Source organism: Lissotriton helveticus, chromosome 10 (genome assembly GCF_964261635.1).
Source record: "Lissotriton helveticus chromosome 10, aLisHel1.1, whole genome shotgun sequence".
NCBI classification, from domain to species: domain Eukaryota; kingdom Metazoa; phylum Chordata; class Amphibia; order Caudata; family Salamandridae; genus Lissotriton; species Lissotriton helveticus.
Window position 1 is genome coordinate 717,536,949 of NC_136071.1, and position 18,535 is coordinate 717,555,483.

The 18,535-nt window shown below is 46.2% G+C and overlaps 1 long non-coding RNA gene across 1 annotated transcript in view; it reads right to left on the reverse strand.

Annotated features, from left to right (window-relative positions):
- Positions 1–6,978: 6,978 nt before the first annotated feature.
- The window catches only part of LOC144784478 (uncharacterized), a 57,021-nt gene continuing 45,464 nt past the window's right edge, over positions 6,979–18,535 (reverse strand). The window contains exons 2-4 of the long non-coding RNA XR_013601649.1: positions 11,721–11,765; positions 8,268–11,596; positions 6,979–8,169 (exon numbers count right to left, since the gene is read on the reverse strand). This is a non-coding gene — a long non-coding RNA (uncharacterized LOC144784478). The remainder of the gene's footprint in view (positions 8,170–8,267; positions 11,597–11,720; positions 11,766–18,535) is intronic.

An 18,535-nucleotide genomic window follows, 5' to 3' on the forward strand; every position in this document is an offset into this window, starting at 1 on the left:
AATCATGGGGCACCGGATGCCGAGTAAGCACTCTGCACCCGGCTGCCCCTATACCGATGGAGGTGCAGTTTGGTGCTGCCTTGGGTCCCCCGTTGCCCTCACCTAAACCTCATGATCTGCTTCCTAGCCTGCTTGGCTTGCCCATGAGCAGCCTCAATATGCAGTGCCCTAGCCCCATTGGATATCATTGGCCCGGGTACCAAACTTTTCACTCTGCACCCGGCCGCCCTAGTGTCTATGGCGGTGCAGTCCCTGTGCAGAACCGAACTTTGCTGAACCCTGGCTCAGCACCCAAAAGACATTTAATGTAAAACTTTTGCTTATCTGCAAGTGGTAACTTCACTTTCCTCCATGGGATTGAATGGTTGGTTTCTCTAAGAAAAATGCCCTGTTGAGCTGTCTTTTACTGCAAACAAATGTAATTTAGTGACCTGAAAAGAGTCAACCTGTTTCCTAATGTCCTGCTTGGACTGTGTTATGAGTTTGTTTCATGCCAAACTGTAATTACAAAGTAACCTAGAAATAATTTCAAGTGTTTTTGAACAGCTCACAAAGCATTTTCTCAACTGTACAAGTAACATGAAAGTTCCTACAAATCCAGTGTTCACTGTATTTCTAAAAAGTAACATTTGCATGAAAAGCTCAACTTACCTGCTACTAAGTTATTCTTTGTTCTTGAAATAAAAAGACAAAATAATAACCTTTTATACTAACAATTGGTCTGTATTCAGTCCTTGAGTGTGTGCCATAATTTCTTGCCTGACTGTGTACAACAAATGCTTAACACTACCCTCCTGATAAGCCTGACTGCTCACCCACTCTACTACAAAAGAGAGTAAGGTATTATCTACCTTAGCCCCTGCTGTACCTCTGGGGATCCACTGGACTCTGTGCACACTATACCTTACTTTGGTATAATTAATATAGAGACAACTTCCTACAGTAGGGTCTTGATCATTTGAAAGAAAGGGAGCTCTTTCCAAAAGCCCAACTATTATTCATTATTGCTGCTGCTCAAAGAGCTTCCCAAGCTTCCTCTCTTAAGCTTTGTTGTCCGATATTACGTGCCTCTCTATACTGCTTTTGCAAACTTTGTACCACCCTCCAATCTACTGGGGTGTCCCTGGGGGCGGCATGTAGTTTTTTTTAAAGAACGAGTAGAGGCAGAGGCAAACCAACGTGGGACAGATACCTGGTTAGAATGTGTGAGGCATGTCATTTTATTTTTTATGGATTCCAGTATCCCTACAAGGCCTTCATTAGTTGTATTTGCTCGTTTTTATGATCAAGGCAAATAAGTATTTCAATTTTCATCTCAGCTAATACCAGGAGGAAGAATGCCTCTTTGTTGATTTTCTCCTACTTAAGGCTGTAACTGTTCCTTCTTGCCAATACTGGTTTTAGAGCCTTAACCATTGCATGCTGGGGAGCCCGTCCCATTTGAAGATGCCTGTGAGGGAAGCATGATCCCAAATGTTTATGTAATTGATTTCTATTTGCATAAACCTATCACTGAATCCCTCCGAGGCCAGAATGTAGTCTATGGTCGAGCCGTTAACATGGTTCCCAAAAGTCTTTTCCATTTGACCTGTCTCTGGGTCATTTTTGTTTAATATAGCAAAATTCCTCATTATTAAAAGTCTGTTGAGCTCATTCCCATGTTGAACAGTGGGGAAGAGCCTCCCCCTCCCCATCCACTATGCTGCACACCGCCCTGGAAGACTTATCACAGACATGTGCATTGAAATCACCTGCCCAAAAAATATTCAAGCGGTGAGGGTGTGCATTACATATCAAGTTGAGCTCCTTTTCCAGCACGCCTGGTACAGCTGACATATTCCCCATACATTTATGGATATATTTGATTACAATCCAGTCTTCGCAGCCCTTGCACAACAATATGTGGTAATAAGGGGAGTCATCCAGAAATATGCGCACCTTGAGATTTTGGGCCAGATGTACGACCCTTCCAATTTGCGAGTTGCAAATGGTGTCGTTTTGCGACTCGTAATTTGCTACTCGCAAATTGGAATTTACAACAGTGTCTCAGACACTGGTTTGCAATTCCTAATGGGGTCACAAATTGCCAGCTTCTTTAATATTCACGAGGCAGGTGTAATTGCTACCCCATTGGGGATGGCTAGCACTCCCTGGGATAGTGACCTGCTGGGGTCAGCAGACCACCATGTCTGTGACTGCTTTTTAAATAAAGCAGTTTTTTAAAAATGCAGCTCGTTTTCCTTAGAGGAAAACGGGATGCATTTATAAAAGAAAAATTAAACGTTACTGTTTCATTTTTGAAGAGTAGGCAGTGGTCCATGCTCTTAAATAATATTTTCAATGCCAGTCACAAGGGGGAAGAGTAGCTTACCACCCATTTTACATGGGTGGTAAACTGGGAGTGTTTTGCAGCCTCAAACCAATCTTACATTGAATTGCGAGTCGCTATTAGGAAGGGATGCCCTTGGCACGCTTCTTCCTACTAGCGAGTCGCAAACCCTATTTTGCGAGTCGGTGATAGGTTACCAACTCGCAAAATTGGGTTTGTGAATAGGGCAGACCTATTATGCCGTCGCAAAAGGGCCAACTTCCCATTTGCGACTGCAAAAATGGTCATAGATCTGGCCTCAAGTGTATTGGCGATCAGTGTTATTATACCTCCACTTGCTTTCCCCGCTTTAGTGGGCCTCACCATAGTTTGGTAAGAGGGAAAACCATATAAGAAAATGGAACTTGTTGTCCAGGTTTCCACTAAGCATATTATATCCTGGTTGTCCACTATATCCCTCCAATCTGCATTCCACAACTTCTGGCTTAATCTTGCGATGTTCCATGACATAAACATGATCTTCAAGGTGTCAGATATTTTTGACCCAGTCTCCTTTTGGCTCCTAAGGTCGATTTGACTCAGTGTCCTCCCTTCAGACAGATTACCATACCGTCAATCACACTCTCTTCCAGGCCTTCCAAAGGGGCAAATGAATTGTGGGAACTCTGGAGATCTGGATAGGAACCATGGGTGCCAATATAGTAATTAGGTTTGGTTTGAGGTAAAGCCACGCAACCCAACCCAACCCCATCTCAGTGGTCCGTGCACTTGTAGTTCTATAGAATAAACCCAGAGGGAGGGTGATGATCTGTGAGACGAAATAGGTTGTAGTGGGGAAGGTTCTCAATAATTCCCCTACTATCGTGCGATCATTAAAGTTCACTACAATGCAATCCCCTACTAAGGGTTTGTGGGTATGGCCCACCCAGCCCACTCTCCTGGCCCTAATGATGTGATTAATGAGGTTATGTTTTTATGGATCCAATAAAGGACTTTAGCCATAGGTTAGTCTGTGGTCACCGTTTGATCCCCTCCTAATTCAGTTACATTTGCCAGAATTATGACATATGGGCATGCCAATGGAGGAGATCCAATGTATGCCTTTTCTTGCTCACTAAAGGCAACTTGTCAGTCCTTTCCCCCCTTTAATCCTGTTCTGTCTGGCCTATACTTCTATCAGGTTTCGATGATCCCACTGTACCTCTACAGTCAAATATGCCATGGGGATGGTAGGGGTTAGTTTGTGGGGGATGCCTCAACAAGCCCACTCAGGTGGTAGTATCTAGAGAGTGAGATATAGATGCCCTGCTCACACCCTCCCCATTTTGCAGAGGAATATGCCTTAGAGATGGCTCCAAAGAAGGTTCTGCTGGGGTCCTATATTCTCCCACAAGTCACATTGCCCCTTACTCTTGTTAGTTGTACCACAGTATGGCGATCTATATCTGACTTGATCTTTTTAATCAGATCACATAAACCTTCATTTTGGTTAACCTACATAATATTGGCTGTAGGGTAAGGTTAAAAATATGTTCCAGCCTTGCGCATAAATCATCGTTGGTACTGTAAAGAGTATTAATGTTGGACGTATTGATAATTATATCAACCCTTGAGCTGTCCTTTGTACTGTTAGTCTTCTTTCCCTGAGGAACGTTTTATTCCTTATGCCCCGTTTTCTCTTCACTGGGGGTTCCGATGGAAGTGTTTGTTCTAAATCATGGGTGGGGGGTATACTGAATGCTCGTGCTAGCATACAATCTATTTGCAGGACCCTCCCCTCGCACAGCTCCCACAATGACCGTAAAGTCTACGACCGGGGATAATGTGTTTTCATTGGAGCAAGTTCTTACCTCTTCTAACAAGAAGCTGTGTTCAGTCAATTTGATCCAATCTGGCCTAGCAAGGTGTGGCAAAATGCGGCTGTGGTGGCTACACTGCTGCAGGTCGGCAATGTGCTTTTGAGCACTTGGTGTTGCCCCAGGGAATAATGGGAATTGCAGTCCTTCCCCAGCAGTGCGGTCCAATCCAGCTGGCACGGCTCTTCCCCAGCAGGTTCTGGCACAGTGCGACTGACAGCTACACTGCTGCGGGTCAGAATTGCGCTTTTGTGTGCGTGGTGTTGCCCAAGGGAATGATGGGGATTGCAGTCCTCCCCAGTGGTGCATTCCAATCCAGCTGGCACTGCTCTTCCTCAGTAAGGTCTGGCAATGTAGGGCTGTGGCAGTTACACTGCCACAGGTTGGCGTCACGCTTTTGAGCGATTGGTGTTGACCCAGGGAATGATGGGGATTAAAGCCCTCCCCCAGAGGTGCGGTGCAGTGCTGGACTGGCCGTTGCGGGCACCGGGCAATACCCCGGTGCGCCACACGGATGGGGGACGGTTTTGGGCCCCTGGGGGCCGTTTTTTTTCAGTGTCGTTTTTGCAGCTTAGCTGCAAAATCGGCCCTGTAACAAAACCGGACGAAAACCAGCCCCGGCAAAGAGCTCGGTGGCACCCCCAACTTTCCCCCTGGGGGCCAGCCGAGTACTCTGTCAGGGCCGATTTTGGTTCCCAGTGAGGAAAATTGAATTTTGCCTTGTCATGTGTCCCTACGTGTCCCCCATTATATGTCATATGTGCATGATCAATATGCATATGTTCCCCCTTGACCGAATAAAGACACAATTATAGTTGTGTCCAACGTTAGTATGCCAGTTATCCAGTCCTCGTGAAAGCAACGAGTATTAGGCCTATGTTGCCAACGTTTTACATTGTGCACGTTAATTCATCGAGTTGTCCCCGTTTCTAGGCCTCAAAGGGCCCGGACACCAGATTCGAGCTCCAGTCTCCTGAAACCACTCCGAGGAGCGATGCAGCCCCTCCCGCATCCCTGACCTTTCACTTACTCTCTGCCAAGCAGCGCGGTGCCCGGCCTGGCCTGCCTGCTTGTCTGCCAAGAATATGTTATGCCTCTAGTTATCAGTTCAGCACCCCGGCTTCACATTCCTAAGCTAACGAACCGCATAAACATCTTCAGCTATAGTCTAGTCTTCCTGTCTCCATGCAAAAGAATTACTGAATTAGTATTCATAGAAGATTCATGGCACACACAATACATGTAAGATATATGCATGCACCAGCCTTAGTGTCAAGTAGCCTTTGCCCTGATAACTTTTAGATTCTATCAACATGTACTCCAAACACGAGATACCAGATATGCTATAGGTACATGTCGTCCTGACATCCCAGACTTTAGTCTCCTCTTCTAGTGCAGAAGTCAGAGCCCCCAGCTCTCCCTAGTTACACGTCATGGCCCGTTTGCGCGCACCAGTAGGTTAAAGGTTCCAGCTGCCCAGGTAGCCCCCTCCATGTATCCACCCATTCATGACACTTCTGTGACGTTTTCATCACGTCTTCGTGCACGCCCTGTGCACGCCTTCTTTGTACGCCCATATGTTCTTATCTTACGTTTTGTCACTTGTTACGCCTACTGTATGCAATGCTATTATATTGTTTTACTATATATACTGTATAATGTTAATGAGACGTTGCAGCTGCCATTCCATTCCATTGCATGTCATTTCATGGTCTTTAGGCTCGAGCCATCCGATTAAAGCCATTCTGACTCAGATATCACGGATCCTGCCTCTTATTTATTGAGCTATCTGTTTTAGTTAATGTATAGAAAAATAGTACCGGTATTTAATTATTTATTTACCACACCAGTCCGGCCCTGGTGCGGTGCGATCCGGCTGGCACGGCCCTGCCCCAGCAGGGTCTAGCAAAGTGTGGCTGCAGTTCTAGACATTCCGTGGCTCACAATGCATAATCCTGACATTGATTGGGCAAAAAGGACCATTACCTTTCAATCTGATGTATGTACAAAACAATGTAGGCAAACTATTGAATCTCATAAGGAAATGACTGCAACAATGGAAAATACTACCCCAACGCTAACTGCATGTTATCATGATCTTACTGAAGCCTTTGATAAGATAAAAGCTACTGCTCTTCCTCCTCATCTACCCTATCACTGTTAAATTGTCTTGGTGCCTGGGTCTCAAATTCCTTGTAGCAGGATTTATGCATTGACTGAGAATTGGTATGTTTCAGTGGACTGATGAAGCTGAAAAAGACTTTCAACAACTAAAGGTGGATTTTACTAGTGCTCCTATCTTACAACATCCAGACCCAGCCCAGTCATTCATTTGGAAGGTGAATGCTTCTCAAGTAACGGTGGGAGGTGTTTTGTCTCAAACAGAAATGAAGTCTGGAAATTTACATCCTGTTGCGTTCTTTTCTCAGAAATTGAGTCCTGTAGAGACAAACTACTCAGTTGAGGATAGAGAATTATTGGCTATCAAAAAGGCTTTTGATGAATGCTGACATTATTTGATGGGTGCCCTTCATGCTGTTACTGTTTATACTGAAATTTAATTTTTTTTAAAACAATTTGGATTTTGTTATACAGTTACAGTCAGGTCGCCAACATGGGAAAGCCGATTCTCGCTCACACTTGTTGTATGAGATACTTGAAACTCCAAATGTACTTACACACATGATTTTGGGTGATAAGCTTACTCCGAAGATCAGTTACTTCACAAAGTATTACAGACAGTAAAATCTAAAGAAGCTGAAGCAATTGCTCACACACATAACAGATGCACGATTTAATATATGTCCAAGGGGTCTATTTATTGCCACGGTCCCTTTGCAATAACAAACCTTATATTGCTGTCACACACATATACTCACTTGACAGCCACGTAAAGAGAAGACCATAGACCTGCTTTGGAAATATTTCTGGTGGCCTTCACTTCCTACTGACACTAAGCAGTACATACAGAAATGCAGAACATGTGTACAAAGTAAAAGCTTACATCAGGCACCCACACGTTTTTTTTTTTACACCTTTACCCACACCTCCTGCCCCTTGGCATACTATTTCTATGGATTTTATTGTGGAATTGCCAAGAACCGAGCAAGGCGGTACCGCCATTTTAGTTGCAGTGGATCTATTGACTAAAAAGTCCCATTTTGTCCCCATGAAAGGGTTACTTACCGCTAAAGAGCTGCCCACTGTTTTCTTCCAAAACGTTGTAAGCCTTCATGGCCTTCCTTCTGTTATCATTTCTGACCGGGGCTCTCAGTTTGTCTCGAAACTTTGGAAAGGGTTGTATACTTAATTCCAGTAAACGTTCTCCATTCTGTTGTAATTATGGTTTTTATCCTCACTTTTTTTCTCCTTCCTATTCTTATGTTTCCTACTGGTACCCCGATTTAGGAGCAGTTAGTAACTAAACTTTTCACCTACATTTCCCCTGCCATTACACTACATAACGCTTCTTGGTACTGCTTAAATGACGTGGGGTTTTCTCCGAAAACTAGCCTCATTCATTATGCATGAGGATTCTTGGAATCTCAGCAGGACTACCATCTCCTGCATAATAGCTATGCATAAGGGTCATTCCTTCCGTCATCCTGTATGGATGTATTTATTTGTATGTATTTAATGCTTGTAAAGTGCGGCTGTCACCCAAAAGGGTATCCTGGCGCTGAGACCATATCTAACATCAGGCAGGGTGTCTTACATTGCTCTTGGAAACAGGTAGGTCTTGAGATTCCTTTTAAAAACGGGCAGATCTTGGCAGCTTCTTAAAGCCAGAGGCAAAGTATTCCATAGTGTGGCGGCCGTGAAACTAAAAGCACGGCCGCCCATCCTCACTCTGTTAATCCTGGGAATTCTCACCAGAAACGCCGAGGAAGATCTCAAAAGTCTGGCCGCTTGATACCAAGAGAAGAGATTCTGAATTGGTATTGGTCCTAGTCCGTGCAGGGCCCTGAAAACCAGGCATAGAGCCTTAACCACTTGGCTGCTAAGGGGTGTGCATGTAGGTCCATTGACTTTCCATTGAAATCAATGGGCCCTACATGACGAGTTACCCTTGTCATTAGCACTGAAGGGGTTAAAGGCAATCCTTTGCTGGACTGGCAGCCAGTGTAGATCGGCTAATGCTGCGGAAGAAGAAGCAGATAGTGGCAGAGATAGAGCCAATTTGGCAGCCATATTTTGGACCCTCTGCAACCTTAGAATCAGGGTCTTGGGGGCTCCCAGAAGTAGTGCGTTACAGTAGTCTAACCTACTGAGGATAGAACTCCGCACTACTTCTGCTCTGGCTTCCCGAGGAAGCATTGGTAGGATTTTGCGCAAGGCACGGAGCAGGCCCATACAAGTCGCTGCAGTCTTATTAACAGAAGCATCTAGCTGCAAACTGGGTTCGAACAGAACTCCTAAATTGCGAGCCGAGTCTGTAGCTTCCACCGAGCCCGGAATAGAAGCAGGCCAAAGGTTGTTTGGTAGCCCCGGGGGAGACGGTCTAAGGAACAGTGAAGTACTTCTGTTTTGGACCCATTAAATTGGAGTGAGTTGGCTCGCAACCAATCAGCTGTAACTGACATACAGCGGTGAAAGGTGTCCCTCGACACTATCTCAGTACCCTCAAATGAAAAAATCAATTGAGTTTCATCGGCATAATTGATGACTGATATGCCGAATGACTTAATTAGATCTACCAAGGGTCGGAGATATAAATTAAAGAGGATCGGGCTGACCGCTGACCCTTGAGGGACGCCTTGGTTCACCTGTCGTGTGGCTGATCGAAATGGTGGTAACGCCACAGCTTGCTGTTTGTTGCTGAGGTAAGATGTCAACCAGCTTAGAGCCAGACCGTTAATTCCCACGTTTTGGAGACGGGCCAGTAAGACCTCATGGTCTACCGTGTCGAACGCGGCCGACATGTCAAGCAGCACTAGAAATGCTGACTTGCCCCTGTCGACACGCGTTCGTAGATCGTCCAACACGGTGACCAATGCAGTCTCGGTGCCATGGGCCGGTCTGAAGCCAAATTGGGCAGCATCCAGGCAGGAATTAGTTTCCAGAAAGTTGGACAGTACTCTCGTGACCCACCTCTCAAGAATTTTTATCGCAAATGGTAAAAGCGATATAGGTCTATAATTGGCCGAGAATAGGGGGTCTAGAGAGGTCTTTTTTAGCAATGGAGTTACCATTGCCAACTTCCAGCTGTCTGGAACTGACGCTGTAATCAATGATTGGCAGCAGATGCAATGAAGCGGAGGAAACAACTCAGCTTGAAATGCCTTCCAGATCTTATGAGGCATTGGATCAAGAGGTGAACCTGATGATACGCTATTGGCCAAAACGCAAAAATCCTCTAGCGAGGGAGTAGGAAAGCAAGACAACTGAGAGGAGGCTATCATATCCTTGTCCCTTGCAGGTGTCAGATGGCAAGGGGATTCCAAAGGACAAGATAGAGACAACGCAGATTGTCCTGGTACTGACAGTCCATTCAGGATAGTCCTAATTTTCTCCTCGAACGCGAGGGCCAAAGAATCACAGAGTTCCTGGGAAGCCGGAATAGCTGGTACCGTACACGACGGATTAGATAAGTTGTTAACCAGCTTAAATAAGGTCTGTGATTTATTAGAGGCCTTCGCCAAGGTGTCCTCTAAGAATTTTGCTTTAGCGTTTCTTAACTGGGTCTTATACACCTGCAGAGTCATTTTATATGTTATCCTATCCGACTCCTTATACCCTCTCCTCCAGGTGCGCTCCTCTTGTTTACATCCTAGATCGACATGACACAGCAAGGTTGATCGTTTGAGGCTACCACTTTGGGTATATAAACACCATATCTTTGCTGAGGCAAGGAAAGTAAAAAAGGGCTTCCATGCTGACACTAGACACTGAGGTTCCTGCACAAAGACCCTCCAGCTCGCAGTGATCGGACATCCCTCGCGGGGTGTCCATCTCAAGACCAAGATGGGGTCCTACAGTTCTCACTTCAGGTAATGAGGCTGGCTTTATACTAGGGGGATTCTTGGCTCCACTCCTACATACATGTTAGGTACACGTAGGTACATCTGGATAGGGTTGCATCGTAGGAGTACGCATGGATTACTGTCATGTATTTTTATACTTGCCTGTATTCATTGTTTTAGCACTATGGTAGGAATCTACCATCCTTTTCCTCTATTGATGCTTACAATCATTTATATCTGTTTCTGTCCTATGGTTGTTTCAGCACACCTGTTTTACATTTGAATGATGCTGGTTCAATAAATGCTTATTGAAAAAAATCCCCACCGTTTATTCTGTATATTTTTCTGTGACAAAGTGACCGAGTAAAAAGTACTGCACTGTTTCCACTATACTGAGGGATCAGGTTTGTCATGTTCGATAGTTGCCAGAGACTATTTGCTCATTGGTAAGAGGGGCGCATAGAGGCACTATGAGCTAGCAGGACTATAGACTAACCTATCCTTTGGGGGTATTTGGAATCAGTCTGGATACCAATCCCATAGATTACGTTGTCTGAATGCACCAATCCTATATAGGTTTTTTAGGAACTACACAACACTACCTTACTCTCATCTTGTATTCCTGCAGCACAGGAATTGGTAGATCACATACATGACATCCAACAAACAGCACATGAGAATCTAGACAAAGGAATCTTACAAGAAACACACTGACGTATATCAACGACCTAGTTCTGATTACAACATAGGAGACAAGGTATGGTTATCCACACATAATATTGCCTTAAAAGGATCATGCAAGTTCAAGCCTCAGTACATTGGTCCTTATAAAATCATCAACGACGTCAACCCTGTTGCTCTGTAACTCGAGTTACCATCTACGTTATGGATTCATCCTGTGTTTAATGTCTCTGTTAAAAACTGTTGTGCCTGGTACTGGGATTCCAGTGAAACCTTTACCAGTGGTTGCGAATGAGGTGGAGGCTATACTGGACTCTAAAAGGATTCGGCTAAAACTGGATTACTTCATTCATTGGAGAGGTTATGGTCCTGAAGACCTACATCGGAACCTGCTGGTTATATCCATGCCCCCGTTTGCTTCAGTTGTTCCCCATGCGATTTCCTGATAAACCGAAACCTGTTGGGGGGTGCACTGTCACGCCTGCTGCGATCCGTATTCCGGATGCGATAGGGGTGGAGCACACAGGGAATAAAGCGGGTATGGACGGACAGGAAGATGCTAGACATTCTAGTTTTGTGCCTGCAGCTTCCTGCCGTCTGGTCACTCGCATCTGCTTCCGTGTTTCCTTCACTTCTCTGCGGCTTTCTCAGGGCTCTCTCATCAGGATCTTCTTGCAATCTCTTCTTATGTTGGGTTTGCCTCATCAGATCCGGTATAGGTGACTCTTGCTTCATTCAGAATTCTGTCTCTTGGAAATCAGGGATCCCTGCAACACAAAGGAAAAGATTATTCATTTAAAGAATCAGTTTTCTGAACTTTGGGTAATGCGAGCTGCGCGCTTGCATGTGATAACTTCCTAACATTGACACTTATCTGATAGTGCATCTTACTTTTTGGAACCTTGCACATAAACCGCTTCCTTTTGATCACCATACCTATGGACAGATAAGAAAAGATAATGTGTTGAAACTGCTTGTTAAGGAAACTACAATATAGTCACAGTTTTCTTATCCACTGTTTTTAGGGCAATATAATTTTGTCTTTTGACTTAGGCCTAGAAAAATATACGTGAGGGAATGTATGTTTTCTCTTCTCTTTCATTTGTCTGAATTATTTTAGTTTGTTCCTTGAGCCTTCTATATGTAAAGAAGAGTACATTCTAAGGTATGTGTGAGAATACAAAGAATATGGTCCAAAGTCACGTGTTACTATTACATCTGCAAAAACTCTCTTTCTGTTTTTAGGTCAACACATTCAGCAGTAGCTTCAGTTTCTTCTTGCCAGTAAAATATATAGATTATATGCAAAAAGTTACCTTAAGACATGTGAGAAGTTGGCTTGGTATATGATGCTCACTAGTTCTAGTGATCTCCTTGTACCATGCCAAGCAACCCTTATGGTGCAGGTTGTAAAGTCAACCTTATAGACAAGCTATCCTAGGGGTAGCATGGACTAAGCAGTCTTAGGCAAAACTCTGTAAAGGCATGTGAAGCAAGCTGTTTTACCATACACAATCCCTTGAATACCAAATGAAAGGACACCAAACAGATATATATTGAAAATATATATGGATTTATTACTACAAATATCCCTGATACTCTTTATGAGCACAGAAGCAAATGCGTTAAAACAAAACACAGTTAAAATACACAAAAGTTGCACAATATGGATGAGCCCTAGGGGCCACCTAAACCATATACTAAGAAAGTGGTATAAGAGATGCCACTTGGACAGGAAATAGGCCTAGGGCCTGGGGAATCGCTGGAGCTGTTCGGGACTAACAGTGAAGAAGTCGGGAAAGGCCCGCGGGACTCGGGTGCAGTGTTTAAAGTGCACACACTCACCAATGCAAAGTCTATGGTGCGTAAAAAGTACAAAGTTAGTTAGAAAGGAACCTTCCGAGTGACATAGAAGGATGAAACTTCAGACACAGACACTAGAGGTGTGTACCAGTGTGGGAACACCGGCGGAGCTGAGTTACCTCACCCACAGGAAGCGGGTGCATAGGGTCGAAGTAGTGTCGGGTTTCGTCACGCAGGTCGATGGTGCTTGGAGCTGAAGATGCTGCAGGCGGCTCGATGTGAAGAGTTCCGGTGGATCCAAGGGTGGATCTGAAGAGGTGAAGACCTGAAAGCAGAGGGGACAATGTTCAAAGTCACTAGCCAGTGACTACCGTGGAACCAGATTGAAACCAGGCGATGTCGGGTGCAAACAGGCGTCGAGGTGTAGCTTCTCTCTGCAGCCACGTGGACACGAGGGGTCGAAGACGTCCAGGAGTCGGTCACGAGCTGTCCCACGCAGGCTTCTCGCTGTTGGCGGTGTCGGCAACTTGATTGAAGCAAACAGGCCTTGGCTAGTGCAAGCCACGCAGGAATCGAAAAAGGCTTGTTACTCGGACCAGCAAGGTCAGAGCAGGGGCTCCTTTTTACAGGAGCAAGGGCAAGTCTGGAGCAACCAGACCCTCAGTGAAAGTCGTAGGTTTCGTTGCCAAGATGGCCACTAGCCGCGTGGCAAGTGGACGGTTAGGCGCGTCGAGTGGCACGATGCAAAAGGGCCCCACGCAGATCGTGGAGATGCTGGGGGGCTGATCTTCGGTGCAAGGGCTGCTCGAGGTTGGGGCTTCTCAAACCCCAAAGCACAGCGTCGAGGGTACCTCTGGTGCTGCGCAGTCAGCTTTTCGGGGGTCTTCCAAGATGTCCGGTCCCACGTCTCTCGGTGCCTCCACGGGTCCCTTCTTTGCAGGGACTGTGGATCGGGCGGTGAGAAGTCTGGGAGTCTGGGTCTTGTCGGGCTCTGGGCTCGGGCTCCGGCGGGAGGGGGCGGCAAAGCAGACGCCGAGTTGCTGGTTGGTGCCTGTGTTCACAGGGTGGTCACTCCTTGGCCACAAGGGAGATTCTCTTCCGTCTTCTGAGCAGCAGAATGTCGAAGTCCAGTCTTCTTCTGTATTTCAAGTTGATTCAGGATGATCTGAAGTCTCAGGACACAGCTCCCACTCTTATTCGAATCTGGGGGGCCGGATCACCTACTAGGTCCCTCCTCTGGGTGGAACCAGGAAGGGGGGTGGTTACACCCCCTTTCCTTTGTCCAGTTTCGCGCCAGGACTGGGGCTGGAAAGCCCCAGCACCGGTTTGAACTGGCCTATGCACAGGGACACCTTGTGTGCCCCAGGCATGTCTGATTCTATTCAGCCCTGTCCTACCCAATACACAAAATCCTGTCTGGAGTGGTGCTAGCACCTCCCCAGGCAGGAAACCCTTTGTCCAAGCTGCCCTCGCTGGAAGGACTCCCAGCAGCAGGAGGTCAGACTTGTGTCTGTGGTGGCAGCATCCATTTTGGGATGCTAAGGCTCTGTTTAACTTTAACCGGGGTTCAGGCTAGGTACATGTCGTGTCCCTCTAGAAGGGTGGAATGCTACCCCCGTCGCCAGAACTGGCGAGGGGGTAGTATTCCAATTCGTATGACACCTTACTCGACATGTTTTGATAAAGCCAAACCCAAGATAGCATTTAACCGCGAGGTTCATAATGCACTTAAGAGTATATGGTATGGCAATATCATGAAACAGCTAAAGGACATGGTTCCGAAAGCTGCAGACAGGCTCAGCTCATGCCAGAGCACCATCTCACATATTTCCAAGCACTCTGCCTCCAGGATTGATGAGGCCTTCCATAGGAGTGACTGATAGGAACATATGTGTCCATTTTAGGTTAGGTATAGGCATACTACACCTAAGTAAGGGGTGGTTACACCGACTTACCCCAGCTGAGTGATCAGCCAGTTGTGTCAAATATGGAGGCCAGGCCAGGGGAGGCACAATACATGCTGCAGCCCCTGGTAGGCCTTGGAAGCACCTATGCCCTGGGTACACTGTTACAGGGGCCAATAAGGTGAACCAGTTCCAATTTCGTTATGCACCTAAGGTACATGAAGTCCATTTTAAGGAGAGAGCAATTAGCCTGGGGCCCTGAATAGCAGGATCCCAGGCCAACTATGTCAAAAATCAGCTAAACACCAGGCAAAAAGTTTGGGGGTAAGCATAGTCAGATATCCACCTTCCTACATAAACCCCCCCCCCCAAACGAAAGGAGATAAGGCTATCCTTGACCAGGTAAGCCTATATTGCCTAAGTGGCCATATAAGGAAGTACCAGCTCTGGCTTGGTTACCCCCTGTCTCATGGTCCACTAAGAAATCCCTCACCCTAAGGGTATCTGAGGGTCTCCACCACAGGGAATCTCTACCTGTGGTGTGTCTTTGCAAAGTTAAAGGCTGGTGTTGAGATGGAGTACTGAAGTGAGATTCCTCTGTAGGATTCAACTTCCTCCAATCACTCTCCACCATGTGTGCCTTTCTTTCTTTGACTGAGTTGCACTGTGCTCTCAGGGTCAACCTCTGGCTACCTAAAGCTGGAGGCTGGGTCCCTCTTGTTGGCTTACTGGAGGGACAGGTCAGGTTTGGGGCCTTGGGGTCCCAGGTTTGGCTGTGCCCAACAGAATCCATCTGTGGGAGGTCCCTAACTACTTTTAAGGGGGCTCCCTCAGGAGTTTGTAAAGTTTTTACCTCACTAGGGCTACTAGTTTCGGTGCCCCCAATCTGTTGATGGGGGTGCTTTATTTGACAGGGGGCCCTTTGGGGCTCACTGTCCTTCTTGTCCTCTGCAGCCCTGGGCTGACTGAGGCAAGGTAGAGAGGGGCAGGTTACCTGCTCCAGACTGGGTCCCACCTGAGAAGGGTCCACTGTCATCAGAGGCTCTGTCAGGCCAGGCCTAACAACCTCTGGGACAGTTCCTTCTTCAGGGGTAAGATCAGTTCCCTGAGGAGGCTGATCCTTTCCTAAAGTCTGGTGGGAGGGAGATTTCTCTTCCTCCTCAATGCTCTCTGTGTGGAGTGATCCATCTTTTCAGGCTTCACAACACATGTATCAGTTTGAGTTTAGGCTGTGGCCATCACAGCCCCACCAACCTTTTCAGGAGGAGACTCAGTTTGGGTATGGGCTGTTACCATCACAGCCCTTCTAATCTTTTCAGGAGGGAAGTTAGCTAAAGATGGGGCTGAGGTTTGCTCAGACCTACCAACCTTTTCAGGAAGGACATCTTGGATTGGGGCTGTAGCCATCACAGCCCCACTAACCTTTCCATGGAGATTTACCATTCTAGAATGGGTTTGTTGTTCAACCTCAGCCCAGGCTGAGATTTCTAAATCATTCCCCAGTAGACAATCTTCAGGCAAGTTTGGGGACACTGCCACTCTCTTTGGGCCAGTGACTCCTCCCCAGCTGAGATTTACCACTGCCATGGGATGATTTTTCTGAACTCCATCAATGTTGGTCACCTGATATCTGGCATCAGGTAAAAGTTGCCTTGAGGGGACTAGACATTCAGCCACCATGGTGATGCTAGCCCCTGTGTCTCTAAAGGCCTCAACTTTCAAGCCATTGATGAGGGGTTCTTGTCTATACTTGCTCAAAGTGTTTGGGCAGGTAGTGAAATTGGCAAACCCCATGCCAGTCTCATAGACAAGAGTATCTGAGGTAGGGGACCTGGTTAGGCCAGAATCCACCTGCCCTCCAAAAGAAAACCCACCCAGATTCCTGGGTGTGCTCCCACTTCCTGGGGGATTACTGCTGACAGTAACAGGAGGTGTTGGAGCTGGCTTTGGAGGTATATTCTCTTTATTGCCATTCTTGGGACAACAGCTGTCTGTTTTGTAATGCCCAACCTGTTTACAGACATGACAATAAGGCTTTTTCTGGGTAGAAGAAGTGTCTTGGGACCCACCCCCATCTTTGGAGTTTTGGGGCCCTGGCGAAGTCTTTTCCTTACTTTTATCCCCACCCTTCTCTTGAGGCTTGGTAGTCTCTTTCTTTTGGTCACCACCCTGGTTCTTAGGCCTGATCCTGGTTCTGACCCATTTGTCTGCCCTCCTACCCAATTCTTGTGGGGAGGTCAGATCAGAGTCAACCAGGTGCTGATGTAGAAGCTGATTTTGACAATTACTTAAGATTTGCTCTCTCATAATTAAATTATACAATCCTGTATAGTCAGTAACCTTACTTCCCAGCAACCAGCCCTCCAGAGCCTTAGTGGCACATTCAACAAATTCAGACCAGTCCTGAGTCTGTGTCTTCTGGGTGTCTCTGAACATTAACCTGTACTGTTCAGTGGTTAAGCCTAACCCATCAATCAGAGCACTCTTCAGGACCAGGTAGTTTCTAGAATCCCCATCACTAACTGTGAGGAGTCTGTCTCTGCCTCTACCTTCAAAGGAGAGCCACAAGATTGCTGCCCACTGCTCCTGAGGGACCTGCTGTACTTTGCCAGCTCTCTCAAGTGCAGTCATCCATTTGTGGATATCATCCCCAACTTTGTAGGGGGCACAATCTTACTCAGGTTTCTATTGTCATAGGACCTGTCTTTATCCTTAGGGATAGTGCTGCCACCAGTGGAATCTATTCTACTTTCTCTAGGCTGCCTTGCTCTAGCAAGTTTCTCTTTGGCCAGGGCAACTTCTAATTCTTGTCTCTGGATCCTAAGTTCAGCCTCTCTCATTTTGGCCTCATGTTCCCTTCTCTGAGGGCTAGTGAACTCCCTTCTGGAGTTACCATGAGAAACTTTAGAAACATAGGAAGTATTGGATTCACCTGAGAGATTCCTCCTCCTCCTATGCTCCTGGTTAAGTCCATTTGGGGGTCTGAATGGGTTGGACCCACCTTCAGTCCCAAATAAGCTTAGGTTAGCCTGGTTAAGCCTGCTGACTAACACCTGGCTATTTCTATCATCATCAGACTCACTTTCTTCAACCTCCTCCCCCTCTTCTTCCTCAGGCTGAGTATTCCCAGTGGTCTGGTCTTCCTCATCTATCTGGACGGCAGGGGCATCAGGGTTATCATCTTCAGTGGGAAATCCTCCATCTCCAGTCCCTGAGGGGCCTGGTTTGGAGTTCCTTAGAGCTTCAGACTGGTCTAACAGCTCTCTGAGGTGTCCTGCTGTAGAAGGACCTGTTTTGATTCCTCTCATGGAACACAGTTGCCTCAGTTCCTTAAATGGAAAAGTAGCAAATTTGGATGGTGCCCTTGGAGGGTCACTCTCAACAGAGATGGGTCCAGTGGATCCCTCTGCTCCAGACATTGCTCTAGTGTGGTGGATGTGTTGCAATCTACCTACACTGGTGTTTTCCTACAAAACCTATCTAGTAGTTGTAGTCAGGGTGTGCTACTCCCTATCCTCTACAACAACTAAGTTCAGTAGAACTTAAGTATATCTAGTCTTGTTTTAGTGTACCTATCAGGTACCTGTATGATCTTTCAAAGGATATTTTCAAAGATTGTAATGGTAAAACAACAGCAAGCTCAAATCCCAATCCGCTGCTCACCAATGTGAGTAGTTGGCTTGGTATATGATGCTCACTAGTTCTAGTGATCACCTTGTACCATGCCAAGCAACCCTTATGGTGCAGGTTGTAAAGTCAACCTTATTGACAAGCTATCCTAGGGGTAGCATGGACTAAGCAGTCTTAGGCTAAACTCTGTAAAGGCATGTGAAGCAAGCTGTTTTACCATACACAATCCCTTGAATACCAAATGAAAGGACACCACACAGATATATATTATTATTATTATTCTGAGTTTTGTATAGCGCCTGGTTATTTATAGGCATCCCAGCGCTTACCAGAACATAACACTACTAAAGAATGAAGGGATTAAACAGA